Source organism: Procambarus clarkii, chromosome 53, assembly GCF_040958095.1.
Source record: "Procambarus clarkii isolate CNS0578487 chromosome 53, FALCON_Pclarkii_2.0, whole genome shotgun sequence".
Classification (NCBI taxonomy): domain Eukaryota; kingdom Metazoa; phylum Arthropoda; class Malacostraca; order Decapoda; family Cambaridae; genus Procambarus; species Procambarus clarkii.
In genome coordinates, this window is record NC_091202.1 from 6741546 (window position 1) to 6757961 (window position 16416).

At 42.2% G+C, this 16416-nt stretch overlaps 1 long non-coding RNA gene across 1 annotated transcript in view; it reads right to left on the reverse strand.

Annotated features, from left to right (window-relative positions):
- Window positions 1–16416, reverse strand: part of LOC123767100 (uncharacterized) — a 173360-nt gene that overhangs the window by 18329 nt on the left and 138615 nt on the right. Inside the window, exon 2 of the long non-coding RNA XR_011222746.1 lies at window positions 10338–10667. This is a non-coding gene — a long non-coding RNA (uncharacterized lncRNA). The remainder of the gene's footprint in view (window positions 1–10337; window positions 10668–16416) is intronic.

Consider the following 16416-nt stretch of genomic DNA (forward strand, 5'->3'; position numbering starts at 1 on the left):
GAGCAGCTGAGAAAAGGTATGAAAATGATATAGCTAATAAAGCCAAGACCGAACCCACGCTACTACACAGTCACATCAGGAGGAAGACAACAGTGAAGGAACAGGTGATGAAACTTAGGGTGGGCGAGGACAGGTACACAGAGAATGACAAAGAGGTGTGTGAAGAACTCAACAAAAGGTTCCAGGAGGTCTTTACAATAGAACAGGGAGATGTCGCGGCGCTAGAAGAGGTGGCAGCAAACCAGGTGACCTTGGATAGGTTCGAAATTACAAGAGATGAGGTCAAGAAGCACCTATTGGAGCTGGATGTGAGAAAAGCTGTTGGGCCGGATGGAATCTCGCCATGGGTATTGAAAGAGTGTGCAGGAGCACTTTGCCTACCACTCTCCATAGTGCATAGTAGGTCACTGGAAAAGGGGGACCTACCAGAAATATGGAAGACTGCTAATGTAGTACCAATATACAAAGAGGGTGACAGACAAGAGGCATTGAACTACAGGCCAGTGTCCTTAACTTGTATACCATGCAAGGTGATGGAGAAGATTGTGAGAAAAACCTAGTAACACATCTGGAGAGAAGAGACTTCGTGACAACCCATCAACATGGGTTCAGGGAGGGTAAATCTTGCCTTACAGGATTGATAGAATTCTACGATCAGGTGACAAAGATTAAACAAGAAAGAGAAGGGTGGGCGGACTGCATTTTTTTGGGACTGTCGGAAAGCCTATGACACAGTACCCCATAAAAGGTTGATGCATAATCTAGAGAAACAGGCAGGAGTAACTGGTAGGGCGCTCCAGTGGATGAGGGAGTACCTAAACAATAGGAAGCAGAGCGTTACAGTGAGGGGTGAGACCTCAGACTGGCGTGAAGTCACCAGTGGAGTCCCACAGGGCTCTGTACTTGGACCTATCCTGTTTCTGATATACGTAAATGATCTCCCAGAGGGTATAGACTCATTCCTCTCAATGTTTGCTGACGACGCCAAAATTATGAGAAGGATTAAGACAGAGGAAGACAGCTTGAGGGTTCAAGAAGACCTGGACAAGCTGCAGGAATGGTCGAACAAATGGCTGTTAGAGTTTAATCCAAGCAAATGTAATGTAATGAAGATAGGGGTAGGAAGCAGGAGACCAGATACAAGGTATCACTTGGGAGATGAAATACTTCAAGAGTCCGAGAGAGAGAAAGACCTGGGGGTTGATATCACGCCAGACCTGTCACCTGATGTTCATATCAAGAGGATAACAGCAGCAGCATATGCCAGGTTGGCTAACATAAGAACGGCCTTTAGAAACTTGTGTAAGGAATCTTTCAGAACATTATATACCACATATGTCAGACCAATCCTGGAGTATGCGGCACCAGCATGGAGTCCATATCTAGTCAAGCATAAGACTAAAATGGAAAAGGTTCAAAGGTTTGCCACCAGACAAGTACCCGAGCTGAGAGGTATGAGCTACGAGGAGAGACTACGGGAATTAAACCTCGCTTCGCTGGAAAGCAGAAGAGTTAGGGGGGACATGATCACCACATTCAAGATTCTGAAGGGAATTGATAGGGTAGATAAAGACAGTCTATTTAACACAAGGGGAACACGCACAAGGGGACACAGGTGGAAACTGAGTGCCCAAATGAGCCACAGAGATATTAGAAAGAACTTTTTTAGTGTCAGAGTGGTGGACAAATGGAATGCATTAGGAAGTTATGTGGTGGAGGCTGACTCCATACACAGTTTCAAGTGTAGATATGATAGAGCCCGATAGGCTCAGGAATCTGTACACCTGTTGATTGACGGTTGAGAGGCGGGACCAAAGGGCCAGAGTTCAACCCCCGCTAACACAACTAGGTGAGTACACACACACACGACAAGAATGAGAGGAGGGGATGAACCAGCCTTGCTTGATCTGATATTTACCCTAAATGAGTCGGATATAAGGGAAGTTAAGTTGGAAGCCCCCTTGGGAATGAGTGATCATAGTGTATTGAGCTTTGAGTACCTGGTTGAGCTGGAAATTATCACCCCCAAAAAGGAACTGGGAACCAAAGGGCTGGCGTACCGAAAGGGAAACTATGAGGAAATGAATAAATTCCTATGGGATATACAGTGGGACACAGAACTCGGAACCAAGTCCGTACAAGACATGATGGACTATGTCACCCAAAAATGTCAGGAGGCTGTAAGCAGGTTTGTCCCAGCCCGACAGGAAAAAACAGAGAAGCAAAGGAAGAATCCATGGTTTAATAAGGAATGTATAAAAGCAAATGAGCAGAACAAAAGGGCATGGAGGAACTTCCGTAATAACAGAACACCAGAAAGTAGAGTGAGATACCAGAGAACCAGGAACGAGTATGTCAGTGTGAGAAGAGCAGCTGAGAAATGGTATGAAAATGATATAGCTAATAAAGCCAAGACCGAACCAAAGCTACTACACAGTCACATCAGGAGGAAGACAACAGTGAAGGAACAGGTGATGAAACTTAGGGTGGGCGAGGACAGGTACACAGAGAAAGACAAAGAGGTGTGTGAAGAACTCAACAAAAGGTTCCAGGAGGTCTTTACAATAGAACAGGGAGATGTCGCGGCGCTAGAAGAGGTGGCAGCAAACCAGGTGACCTTGGATAGGTTCAAAATTACAAGAGATGAGGTCAAGAAGCACCTATTGGAGCTGGATGTGAGAAAAGCTGTTGGGCCGGATGGAATCTCGCCATGGGTATTGCAAGAGTGTGCAGGAGCACTTTGCCTACCACTCTCCATAGTGTATAGTAGGTCACTGGAAACGGGGGACCTACCAGAAATATGGAAGACTGCTAATGTAGTACCAATATACAAAAAGGGTGACAGACAAGAGGCATTGAACTACAGATCAGTGTCCTTAACTTGTATACCATGCAAGGTGATGAAGAAGATTGTGAGAAAAAACCTAGTAACACATCTGGAGAGAAGAGACTTCGTGACAACCCATCAACATGGGTTCAGGGAGGGTAAATCTTGCCTTACAGGATTGATAGAATTCTACGATCAGGTGACAAAGATTAAACAAGAAAGAGAAGGGTGGGCGGACTGCATTTTTTTGGGACTGTCGGAAAGCCTATGACACAGTACCCCATAAAAGGTTGATGCATAAGCTAGAGAAACAGGCAGGAGTAACTGGTTGGGCGCTCCAGTGGATAAATGAGTATCTAAACAATAGGAAGCAGAGAGTTACAGTGAGGGGTGAGACCTCAGACTGGCGTGAAGTCACCAGTGGAGCCCCACAGGGCTCTGTACTTGGACCTATCCTGTTTCTGATATACGTAAATGATCTCCCAGAGGGTATAGACTCATTCCTATCAATGTTTGCTGACGACGCCAAAATTATGAGAAGGATTAAGACAGAGGAGGACAGTTTGAGGCTTCAAGAAGACCTGGACAAGCTGCAGGAATGGTCGAACAAATGGCTGTTAGAGTTTAATCCAAGCAAATGTAATGTAATGAAGATAGGGGTAGGAAGCAGGAGACCAGATACAAGGTATCACTTGGGAGATGAAATACTTCAAGAGTCCGAGAGAGAAAAAAGACCTGGGGGTTGATATCACGCCAGACCTGTCCCCGGAAGCTCATATCAAGAGGATAACAGCAGCAGCATATGCCAGGTTGGCTAACATAAGAGCGGCCTTTAGAAACTTGTGTAAGGAATCTTTCAGAACATTATATATCACATATGTCAGACCAATCCTGGAGTATGCGGCACCAGCATGGAGTCCATATCTAGTCAAGCATAAGACTAAAATGGAAAAGGTTCAAAGGTTTGCCACCAGACTAGTACCAGAGCTTAGAGGCATGAGCTACGAGGAGAGACTACGGGAATTAAACCTCACTTCGTTGGAAGACAGAAGAGTTAGGGGGGACATGATCACCACATTCAAGATCCTCAAGGGAATCGACAGGGTTGATAAAGACAGGTTGTTTAACACAAGGGGCACACGCACTAGGGGACACAGGTGGAAACTGAGTGCCCAAATGAGCCACAGAGATATTAGAAAGAACTTTTTTAGTGTCAGAGTGGTTGACAAATGGAATGCATTAGGAAGTGATGTGGTGGAGGCTGACTCCATACACAGTTTCAAGTGTAGATATGATAGAGCCCAATAGGCTCAGGAACCTGTACACCTGTTGATTGACAGTTGAAAGGCGGGACCAAACAGCCAGAGCTCAACCCCCGGAAGCACAACTAGGTGAGTACAACTAGGTGAGTACACACACACACACTCTCTCTCTCTCTCTCTCTTTCTCTCTCCTTCTCTCTCTCTCTCTCTCTCTCTCTCTCTCTCTCTCTCTCTCTCTCTCTCTCTCTCTCTCTCTCTCTCTCTCTCTCTCTCTCTCTCTCTCTCTCTCTCTCTCTCTCTTCTCTCTCTCTCTCTCTCTCTCTCTCTCTCTCTCTCTCTCTCTCTCTCTCTCTCTCTCTCTCTCTCTCTCTCTCTCTCTCTCTCTCTCTCTCTCTCTCTCTCTCTCTCTCTCTCTCTCTCTCTCTCTCTCTCTCTCTCTCTTCTCTCTCTCTCCCTCTCTCTCTCTCTCTCTCTCTCTCTCTCTCTCTCTCTCTCTCTCTCTCTCTCTCTCTCTCTCTCTCTCTCTCTCTCTCTCTCTCTCTCTCTGATAGGGAAAAAACATGGCAGAGAGGCAAACTTGAAGAGATAAATGAAGGAGGACAAATATGACAGGAACAAACTTAGAGGAAGGGGAGGGACAGGAAGCCTGGATTAAGAATACAATCAAACAAATGTGGAAAGAATTCAGTGAAGAAATGAGGGTAATGAGGAAGACAGTAACCAGCCTTCAGGATGAGCTGAAGGCAGCAAAGGAGGAAATAAAAAAACTGAGAGAGAATCCTACTCAATACCAGACGCAAAGCACCCCTCAGGAAGGCGGTAATGTACTTGTAGAGGGGACTTCTACAATTCAACTCACATTTGCAAAATTGCTTAAAAAGAGCCCTGAAGCTTGGTCTGCAGTAAGGGAAGTTGCCATGGAAGTGGTCTTTTCTCAGAAACCAGCTAGATATACTAGCCGGAGCAAACAAGAACCAAACCAGTGGCGAGGAGAGACTAGGACAAAAATACAGTTACTGGCATCCTTAAAGAGGTAACGATGGAGAGGGGCTGACCAGAATATCGAAAAGGTTTTCAGGTTTGGACAGTACAACAAGGACAGAGACCGATTGATAAATGTGGTATTCAAGACCGAGAACACAAAAGAAGACCTGTTAGCAATGAAGAGCGGACTAGCAACTGTACCGAACTTGTGAAAAGTATTCTTGCAGAGGGATATGACAAGGGATGAGAGAATGAGGGCAGAAGATGCACGGAGGGAACACAGAGAGAAAAAAAGAAGTCAGGGAACCACAACCCCAAACCATACAATCCCAGAGGGGAGTGGGGAACCCTCCACAAGAAGTTCAAAAGCAATAGGGAGAGGAGCACCTCCAACACTTTCCATTCAATAGACATCCTACCTGCCCCCCATTAAGTGGCCACCTAGAGCATCCTCCCCCCACTCACCCCCCTCCCCAGGACCTCCCTTCTCTCAACCCCCTAAGCCCTCCTTTGTCCTCCATGCCCTCCCATCTCCCCCACCCCCTCAAACCCTCTGTTTTCCCCCACCCCCATAAGCCCACCATTCTCCGCCACCCCCTAAGCCCTCCATTCTCCCTAGCCCTTAAAGCCCGCCCTTCTTCCCCACTCCCCTAAGCCCTCCCTTCTTCCTCATCATCTCAGCTCTCTACATACCCATTAAGATTTCAACTGAGATTCAACAGATCAGAAGTTATTAAACACATATGGCAAAATCTTACTGAAGCGACCATATGCATAATAAATAATCATACTCTGCCGAAGTAAAGCAGAAACGAGCAACACTTAGTGGGCCAGCCAGAGGCTTAGGGCCCGCACATCCCTGCAAAAAAAAAAAAAAATTCTCAGCTCTCACTTCCCCCCACCCTCCCTAAGCCCTCCATCTTCTTCTGCACCCCAAGGCTCCCCTTCTCCTTCATCCCCTCAAGCTCTCCTTTCCCCATACCCCTCTCACCCCCCGAAGCCTCCTCCTCTAACCCACTCCCCTGATCCTCCCCCTCTCACCCTCCTCTCTATGCCCTCTCTTTTCCCTCCACCCCACAACCCATCTCTCCTCCACCACCCTCCCCGTACCAGATCCTCCCAACTCCCAAATACCCCAAATCTCCCAGGTCTCCGTTCTTAGGCAAATGAACCTAGGGTCATCCTGGACCCTCCCTGTTTCCCTGCTCCAGAAGAATCAACAGGAACTGAGGAAGGACAGAAGAGAGTCAGTTTCAGGGTGATGTATGCAGACATAGATGGAATTACAAGCAAGGCAAGTGAACTAAGGGAAATAGCACAAGAAGTGAACCCAGATGTAATTGGACTCACAGAAACAAAACTCTCAGGAATTGTAATGAATGCAGTGTTTCCCCAGGATTACACAATAATAAGGAAAGAGAGGGAATTTAGGGGAGGAGCCAGAGTGGCCCTACTAATGAGAAAGGAATGGAGTTTCAAGGAGATGGCTATCCCAGGCTGCGAGGGATTCAGAGACTATATAGCAGGCACCATGAGAATGGGAGGACCAAGAATAATAGTAGCAGTGATATATAACCCTCCACTCAATGACAGAAGACCCAGGCAAGAGTATGACAACAACAAAATGGCAGTTTACATTATAATTGAGAGGGCAGCCTCTGCTACTTGTAGAAATAGATCCCATCTGCTCATCATGGGGGACTTCAGTCATGGAAGGATAGACTGGAAGAACAAGGAACTGCATGGAGGTGAGGATACATGGAAAGCTTAACTAGTGGAGGTGGCGACAAGAAACGTCTTAAGCCAGCATGTCAGGGAACCCACAAGGATGAGAGGAAACGTTGAACCAGCGAGACTTGACCTAGTCTTCACTCTGAACGACTCCAACATAAGGAATATCGGTTTCTAGGCCCCGGTAGGAATGAGCGACCACAGTGTGCTGACGTTTGAGTAACTGGTTGAAGAAGGGTTAAGGAACTCGAGGAGGGGAACTGAAAACAAATGGATGGCATTCCGAAAGGGAAACTATGAGGAGATAAGGAAATTCCTAACATATACAACATGGGAAACAGAGCTCAGAGGAAAAACGGCCCAAGACATGATGGACTATATCAAGCAGAAGTGTAAGGAGGCAGCAGACAAGTTTGTTCTGGTCCAAAAGGAAAACAGTGAAATGAAGATGAGAAACCCATGGTTTAATCAGAGATGTAGGCTAGCTAAGCATAGTAAAAGGACTTGGAGAAACTATTGAAATAACAGGACACTCGAGAGCAGAGAAAGATACCAGGATGCCAGGAATGAATATGTCATGTTAAGAAGAGAGGCAGAAGGGCAATACAAAAATGATATTGCAAGCGAGGCAAAGACTCAACCTAAATTGCTGTACAGCCACATCAGGAGAAAAACAATAGTAAAGGAAGTGGTAATGAAATTGAGGATAGGGGCAGACATATTCACTACAAACGACAAGGAAGTGTGCGAGGAACTGAATAAAAAATTCCAGGTCTTCACATTAGAGAAAGGGGAAGTTGCGGAGATAAGAATAGTAAACCAGGAACCACTAGAAGAGTTTGAGATTACCAGTGGGGATGTAAGGAAGCTCTTGCTAGAGTTGGATGTGATAAAGGCTATGGCCCAGATGGAATCTCCCCATAGATACTGAAGGAAGGAGCAGAAGCACTGTGCCTGCAACTCTCCATAGTGTAAAACAAATGCTTGGTAACAGGGGAATTGCCAAAAATTCGGAAGACTGCTAATGTAGTCCTGATATACAAGAAGGGGGATACACAGGAAGCACTGAACTACAGGCCAGTGTCCCTAACTTGCATACCATGCAAGCTGATGGGGAAGATTGTGCGAAAAAAGCTTGTGGAACATCTGGAGTGAAAGAACTTTGTAACACATCATCAACATGGGTTCAGGGATGGCAAGTCCTGCCTCACAGGATTAATTGAATTCTATGACCAGGCAAGCAAAATCAGGCAAGAAAGAGAGGGGGTGGGCAGACTGCATATTTTTGGATTGCCAGACAGCCTTTGACACAGTACCACACAAGAGGCTAGTGAAAAAGCTGGAGATGCAGGCAGAAGTGAAAAGAAAGGTACTCCATTGAATAAGGGAGTACCTAAGCAACAGAAGATAGCGAATCACTGTGAGGGGTGAGGCCTCAGATTGGTGAGAAATCACCAGTGGAGTACCGCAGGGTTCAATCCTTCGATCTATACTGTTTCTGATATATGTAAATGATCTCTCACATGGAATGGAATCATTCCTCTCACTTTTGCTGATGACGCAAAAATTATGGGGAAGATTAAAACAGAGGATGATAGTAGGTGGCTACAAGATGACCTAGATTGACTGACTGAATGGTTCAACAAATGGCTACTAAAGTTCAACCCGAGTAAATGCAAGGTCATGAAACTAGGAGGTGAAAACAGGAGGCCAAATACAGGATTCCGAATGGGAAATGAAGTACTTCATGAAACGGACAGAGAGAAAGATTTAAGAGTTGATATCACCCCAAACCTGTCTCCTAAAGCCCACATTAAAAGAATTACATCTGCGGCATATGCGACGCTGGCTAACATCAAAACGGCGTTCAGGAACCTGTGTAAGGAATCATTCAGAACCTCGTACATAGCATATGTAAGACCAATGTAGTATGCGGCCCCAGCATGGAGCCCGTACCTTGTCAAGCACAAGACGAAGCTGGAAAAAGTTTAGATGTATGTAACTAGACTAGTCCCAGAACAAAAAGGCATGAGTTACGAGAATAGGCTGCGTGAAATGCACCTCACGACACTGGAAGACAGAAGAGCAAGAGGAGACATGAACACTACCTACAAAAATCTCATAGGAATTGACAGGGTAGATAAAGATAAACTTTTTAACACGGGTGGTATGCGAACAAGGGGACGCAGGTGGAGACTGAGTACCCAAATGAGCCACAGGGACGTTAGAAAGAACTTTTTCAGTGTCAGAGTAATTTACAAGTGGAATGCATTAGGCAGTGATGTGGTGGAGGCTGACTCCATACACAGTTTAAATGTAGATATGATAGAGCCCAGAAGGCTCAGGAATCTATACATCAATTGATTGACGGTTGAGAGGCTGGACCAAAGAGCCAGAGCTCATCCCCCACAAGCACAGCTAGGTGAGTACAACTAGGTAAGTACAGCTAGCGTATGCTCTTCACTATATTCTCCCAACAAGTGTGATGTCTTTTATACAACTTTACAGCCAATGTGATGTTCTCCGAACAATTTTATTGCCCTTCACGCTTCCTTTCCTATCAGTGTGATGCCCATAATTTACTTTATCTATAACAATTCAAATCTTTAGACGTTGTCTTGAGGGATGTGAAGTACGACAGTTCGCCAGAGGTAAATACACCTTGTATCATGAAATAACTGAGGCTTTTGGAATTTGCGCTTTGCATTTAATTCCCTTTAATTATAAAGATTTTACATTTTCTGACTATTTCCTAATCAAGAGATAAATATGTTATTACATAGTCACTAATTAATTAACACAATTGTAGCATGTGACAACATCTTGCTCAAATATTTTTATTTTTTATTTTTTTTTTGAGATATATACAAGAGTTGTTACATTCTTGTACAGCCACTAGTACGCGTAGCGTTTCGGGCAGGTCCCTGGAATACGATCCCCGCCGCGAAGACTCGTTGTTACAACCAAGTACACATTTTACTGTTGAGTTAAACAGAGGCTACAGTTAAGGAATTGCGCCCAGTAAATCCTCCCCAGCCAGGGTACGAACCCATGACAAAGCGCTCGCGAAACGCCAGGCGAGTGTCTTACCACTACACTACGGAGATTATATATTAAATACACACTAATTCAGTTTTAGATCAATAATGATTTTTTTATGTTGACTTTAAAATACTCATAATTTTTATTGAATCTTATATTGAAGAAACTTAAAAATAATTAAACAAATTTGCAATAAAATTTCATAATAAACAAAATAAAAAAATAATTATAATTAAATTCTGCAAATCAAAGGCATTATAAGATTTTTTTATCTAGTTAGGTCGCAAGTTATAATATTTTATATTCGAATTTGTAAATAATTTCATTTTTTCTCCATTATAAGAAAAATGCTACATAGTGATGTACGAGATTAGAAATATGTATTCCAAGGGTTAAGAAAGCTATCTAGTTTAACATCTTTGTTATAATGAAACGTGTACATTTCAGCAATAATCATTCAAAAGCGAGATAACAAATACTGTTTTACTTACCAACAATGTCATTTATAGCTTTACACACGTCAGGATTTGGGTGATTTCTTTTCATTTCCTGAAATTTACTGTAGTATAAACTAGCGTCTCTCTTGTACCCATTTGTTTTCATTTGTGATGCGATGATATTAATGTCTTCCCTTACGATGATGTTCCGTTCAACTTTCCTCAGAAGGTTAATAAAATGCTCGGTCTCTACCTCAGGCATGGGTTGGCGTTTTGTCCTGATATTTCCCTTCCCTTCCCTTCCACTATGACCCTGTTCCTCAGACCACGGGTTGGACGCCATGTTGCCTTTAGTTGTCTCTTACAGTTTTGTATTTTTTTAATCTGAAAACAAAATGAAATGTATTAAAACAAATTCTATTTGAAATTTAATATATAAATAGTGAACTGGAATGATAAACTTCCAAATCTTATATAGGAGCTAGTGAGAAAATCAGGGGTGAAATAATAAGCTCTTGGACAGATTACCCAGTGTTTGGGCTGGATTAACCTATATCAAAAGTAGTAGTTGCTACAGGCTCCATATATCCGAGGGCTTCTCACTAAATACTTGCAAGCGGTATTTTGACATAAAAGATTCCCATAGTCTAAGTTATGATAATGCCAGCAAAAAAAGTAAAAAATAATGGTTTACATGCACGAATTAAAGAGCTGATTGAGTATGCGGATGGCATTCCACGTTTTGCACATTCATTAAGTTTGGTTGTAAAATGTCCTGCTGAATGTTTCCAAGAACTATTAATCTTCTTTTAATTTGTAAAAAGCCGTTTCATATTTTTTCTGCTTCTACTTTTCGGTGGGATTTCCTTGTTGCTGTACTAACTGGCATTGGTGCTAATTTGCCCATTGTAAAACGAATGTCAGATACAAGGTGGTTAGTGCTTGCAGATCCAACAAAAGCACTTTTACACAGCTTACTTGCAATAAAACACATTTTGGATGACGCTTGAAATAACAGTGATCAGAAGGCAAAGTGTCGACAAAAAGCTCGTGGATAACGACCAACCATGATGAAGATGGAAATATAAATACTGGTCATATTGTTGGATCAAATATTGTATCGTTTTCAAATGGTCAGTGTTCCCTTGCAATCTTCTTGCCAAGACTTGAACACAGCTTGTTCACTCTACGAATCCTTGCATGGATATATTCAAGGTATACGGTCTACTTTTTCAGACATTAAGCAAAAGCTGAGGATCTTCACACGACATTTGCTAAATCCAACATAAGAGGATTTCAGTGGTTTAAACACTTCAGTAGTTTTGATACAGAAATACTGCTACGGCCGACTCACTGAGAGAGAAGCACCTTCCCAGAATACCATGGTGAACCCACGCTCAGGACACAAATGTCCAAGATATGGGACCTCTATTTCTCCAAGCGTCAGAGGTATACAAAGCCATCATGTCATTTTCGGTAGGCTCAGCAGGGGAATACACTGGAGTAAGACCTCAGCACCTCAAGGAGATGACAAACCCAGTTCTCAGCGAAGTTGTCGAGACACTACTGTCAGAGGTCACGAAGTTTGTAAACGACTGCCTCTCTGGGCTGATCCCAGATACAATTAAACACTTCTTCTTCGGAGCATCCCTTTGTGCCATTAAGAAGAAGGGTGGTGAAGTTAGACACATTGCCGTGGGTAACACACTTCGGCGCCTTGTTGCTAGGGCAGCTGTCAGAAAAATTAGCATAGAAGCTTGAACGATGCTTCGACCCATATACTAGGTTTTGGTGTCCCCCATGGCTGTGAAACAGCAGGTCACGCCGCGTGAGCCCTAAGCACCTCCCAGAAAATAAGGGATTAATTAAATTAGACTTTAAATATATCTTCAACCAGGTAAAAAGGGATGTGGTACTGGATGCATTTCGAACAAGCTTTCCTTGTCTACTTCCCTTCGTTTCAGCAGGGTACAGTAGGGAATCGACACTGTTGTTTGCGGAACATGAAGTTGTTTCCGAAGAAGATGTCCAGCAGGGAGACCTACTTGCCCATTTCCTTTTCTGCATGGCAGCTAAAGAGGTCACAAGCAGGTTGTCCAGCGAATTTAACATCTGGTTCCTGGACGATGGCACCCTGGTAGGGACACATCAATCCCTGCTAGGAGATCTTCAGCTAGTGACATCTAAGGGAGAGGAGTTAGGCCTTACCCTAAACCCATCAAATTGTGAAATCTTCTCATCCATCCAACCAATCATAGATGCAGTACGAATCTTATTTCCAGGAGACCCATTGATCGCTCCCACCAACAGTATGCTGCTAGGGGCACCTCTGGGCTCGAACGCCATTGAGGTAGTCCTCGAAGAAAAGCTTAACGACCTGAGGAGGATGGAGGGAAGAATAGGGGCTTTGGACGCCCACGATGCTTTGTACCTTCTCAAAAGGTGCCTGGCCTTGCCCAGACTTACCTATTTCCTCAGGTGTGCTCCCTCCTTCGTCAGCCCAAAACTAACGGAATATGACTCACTCCTAAAGTCAATTTCTATGAAAGTGTTAAACCTCTCCCTGCAAAATGACTAATGGGACCAAGCAACGCTCCCAGTTAGACTTGGGGGTATAGGTATTCGCAAGGCAACACAGTTAGCATTGCCGGCATTCTTATCCTCGACCAGTGCTACAAGTGAATTAGTGAATGAAATACTACCAGAATACCTAAGGAACTGCTTTGGGATTCATAATCCCAAATAAGCGGAAGGAGCTGGTCAGTGGGACACTCTTGTCAATTCACACCCTCGACCAACTTTTCCAAACGACGGCAAACAGGCCAAATCGGATAGCCCCATAGTGGAGAACATCGCCAAGCATTGCTGGAGGCAGCTTCTGAGAAGGACAGAGCGCATCTCCTAGCTATGCAAGCCCCCCATGCCGGGGAATTCTTGTTGGCAGTCCCTAATTCCGCCTTGGGCACCCCCCAGGACCATCGGGACCTAGGTATTGGTGTTGCCCTGTGCCTTGCCACCCCATCTTCACCGAACACCGGTGTATTTTCGACTATGCACGGGCGGACCAATACGGCAGCCATGGTCTCATCTGTCGTAAGACACAGTGAAAGATCGCCTTAAGTGGATTAAGGCGTCTTGTACATACCAGTTGTGTTGCTCCTGGGAGTATGGGTTCGAGTCACTTCTGGGGTGTGAGTTTTCAGTTGCATATTGTCCTGGGGACCATTCAGGCTTGTTCGCATTTGTGTTCCTCACGAGTGCCCCAAGGAATGAGGTGATTTGGTAAAATGCTATGCCCAAGATTACTATCCGAGTGACGGCGGTGGGGTGGTTCAAATAGCCTCGGCTATCACCTCATTTTGTCCGGTCGTGATGGTCAAGTGGATTAAGGCGTCTTGTACATACCAGTTGCGTTGCTCCTGGGAGTATGGGTTCGAGTCACTTCTGGGGTGTGAGTTTTCAGTTGCATATTGTCCTGGGGACCATTCAGGCTTGTTCGCATATATATATATATATATATATATATATATATGTATATGTTCGCATATATATATATATATATATATATATATATATATATATATATATATATATATATATATATATATATATATATATATATATATATATATATATATATATATATATATATATATATATATATATATATATGTCACACACATATATATATATATATATATATATATATATATATATATATATATGTCGTACCTAGTAGCCAGAACGCACTTCTGAGCCTACTATGCAAGGCCCGATTTGCCTAATAAGCCGAGTTTTCATGAATTAATTGTTTTTCATCAACCTAACCTACCTAACCTAACCTAACCTAACTTTTTTGGCTACCTAACCTATAAAGATAGGTTAGGTTAGGTTAGGTAGGGTTGGTTAGGTTCGGTCATATATCTACGTTAATTTTAACTCCAATAAAATTTTTTTTACCTCATACATAATGAAATGGGTAGCTTTATCATTTCATAAGAAAAAAATTAGAGAAAATACATTAATTCAGGAAAATTTGGCTTATTAGGCAAATCGGGCCTTGCATAGTAGGCCAAAAAGTGCGTTCTGGCTACTAGGTACGACATATATATATATATATGTCGTACCTAGTAGCCAGAACGCACTTGTCAGCCAACTTTGCAAGGCCCGATTTGCCTAATAAGCCCAGTTTTCCTGAATTAATATATTTTCTCATTTTTGTTTCTTATGAAATGATAAAGCTACCCATTTCATTATGTATGAGGTCAATTTTTTTTTATTGGAGTTAAAATTAACGTAGATATATGACCGAACCTAACCAACCCTACCTAACCTAACCTAACCTATCTTTATAGGTTAGGTTAGGTTAGGTAGCCGAAAAAGTTAAGTTAGGTTAGGTTAGGTAGTCGAAAAACAATTAATTCATGAAAACTTGGCTTATTAGGCAAATCGGGCCTTGCATAGTAGGCTGAGAAGTGCGTTCTGGCTACTAGGTACGACATATAGTCGAATATATATATATATATATATATATATATATATATATATATATATATATATATATATATATATATATATATGTCGTACCTAATAGCCAGAACGCACTTCTCAGCCTACTATTCAAGGCCCGATTTGCCTAATAAGCCAAGTTTTCATGAATTAATGTTTTTTCGTCTACCTAACCTACCTAACCTAACCTAACCTAGCTTTTTTTGGCTACCTAACCTAACCTTACCTATAAATATAGGTTAGGTTAGGTTAGGTAGGGTTGGTTAGGTTCGGTCATATATCTACGTTAATTTTAACTCCAATAAAAAAAAATTGACCTCATACATAGAGAAAAGGGTTGCTTTATTATTTCATAATACAAAAATTATAGTAAATATATTAATTCAGGAAAACTTGGCTTATTAGGCAAATCGGGCCATGAATAGTAGGCTGAGAAGTGAGTTCTGGCTACTAGGTACGACATATATATATATATATATATATATGTCGTACCTAGTAGCCAGAACGCACTTTTTGGCCTACTATTCAAGGCCCGATTTGCCTAATAAGCCAAGTTTTCCTGAAATAATATATTTTCTCTAATTTTTTTCTTATGAAATGATAAACCTACCCATTTCATTATGTATGAGGTCAATTTTTTTTTATTAGAGTTAAAATTAACGTAGATATATGACCGAACCTAACCAACCCTACCTAACCTAACCTAACCTATCTTTATAGGTTAGGTTAGGTTAGGTAGCGGAAAAAGTTAGGTTAGGTTAGGTTAGGTAGGTTAGGTTGCCGAAAAACAATTAATTCATGAAAACTTGGCTTATTAGGCAAATCGAGCCTTGAATAGTAGGCTGAGAAGTGCGTTCTGGCTACTAGGTACGACATATATATATATATATATATATATATATGTCGTACCTAGTAGCCAGAACTCACTTCTCAGCCTACTATTCAAGGCCCGATTTGCCTAATAAGCCAAGTTTTCCTAAACTATTATATTTACTATAATTTTTTTCTTATGAAATGATAAAGCAACCCTTTTCTCTATGTATGAGGTCATTTTTTTTATTGGAGTTAAAATTAACGTAGATATATGACCGAACCTAACCAACCCTACCTAACCTAACCTAACCTATATTTATAGGTAAGGTTAGGTTAGGTAGCCAAAAAAAGCTAGGTTAGGTTAGGTTAGGTAGGTTAGGTAGACGAAAAAACATTAATTCATGAAAACTTGGCTTATTAGGCAAATCGGGCCTTGAATAGTAGGCTGAGAAGTGCGTTCTGGCTATTAGGTACGACATATATATATATATATATATATATATATGTATATATATATATATATATATATATATATATATATATATATATATATATATATATATATATATATATATATATATATATATATATAAATGCGGAAAATCCACAGAGAAATATGAAATGAGGTGAACGTTTCGGCTTTGTTAAAGCCTTTGTCAACACCAGACTGACCTCTAATTGGTCAGTCTGGTGTTGACAAAGGCTTTAACAAAGCCGAAACGTTCACCTCATTTCATATTTCTCTGTGGATTTTCCGCATAAAATGATCAGTGTTTTGTGATCGTCAATTGCATATATATAAATGTCGTAC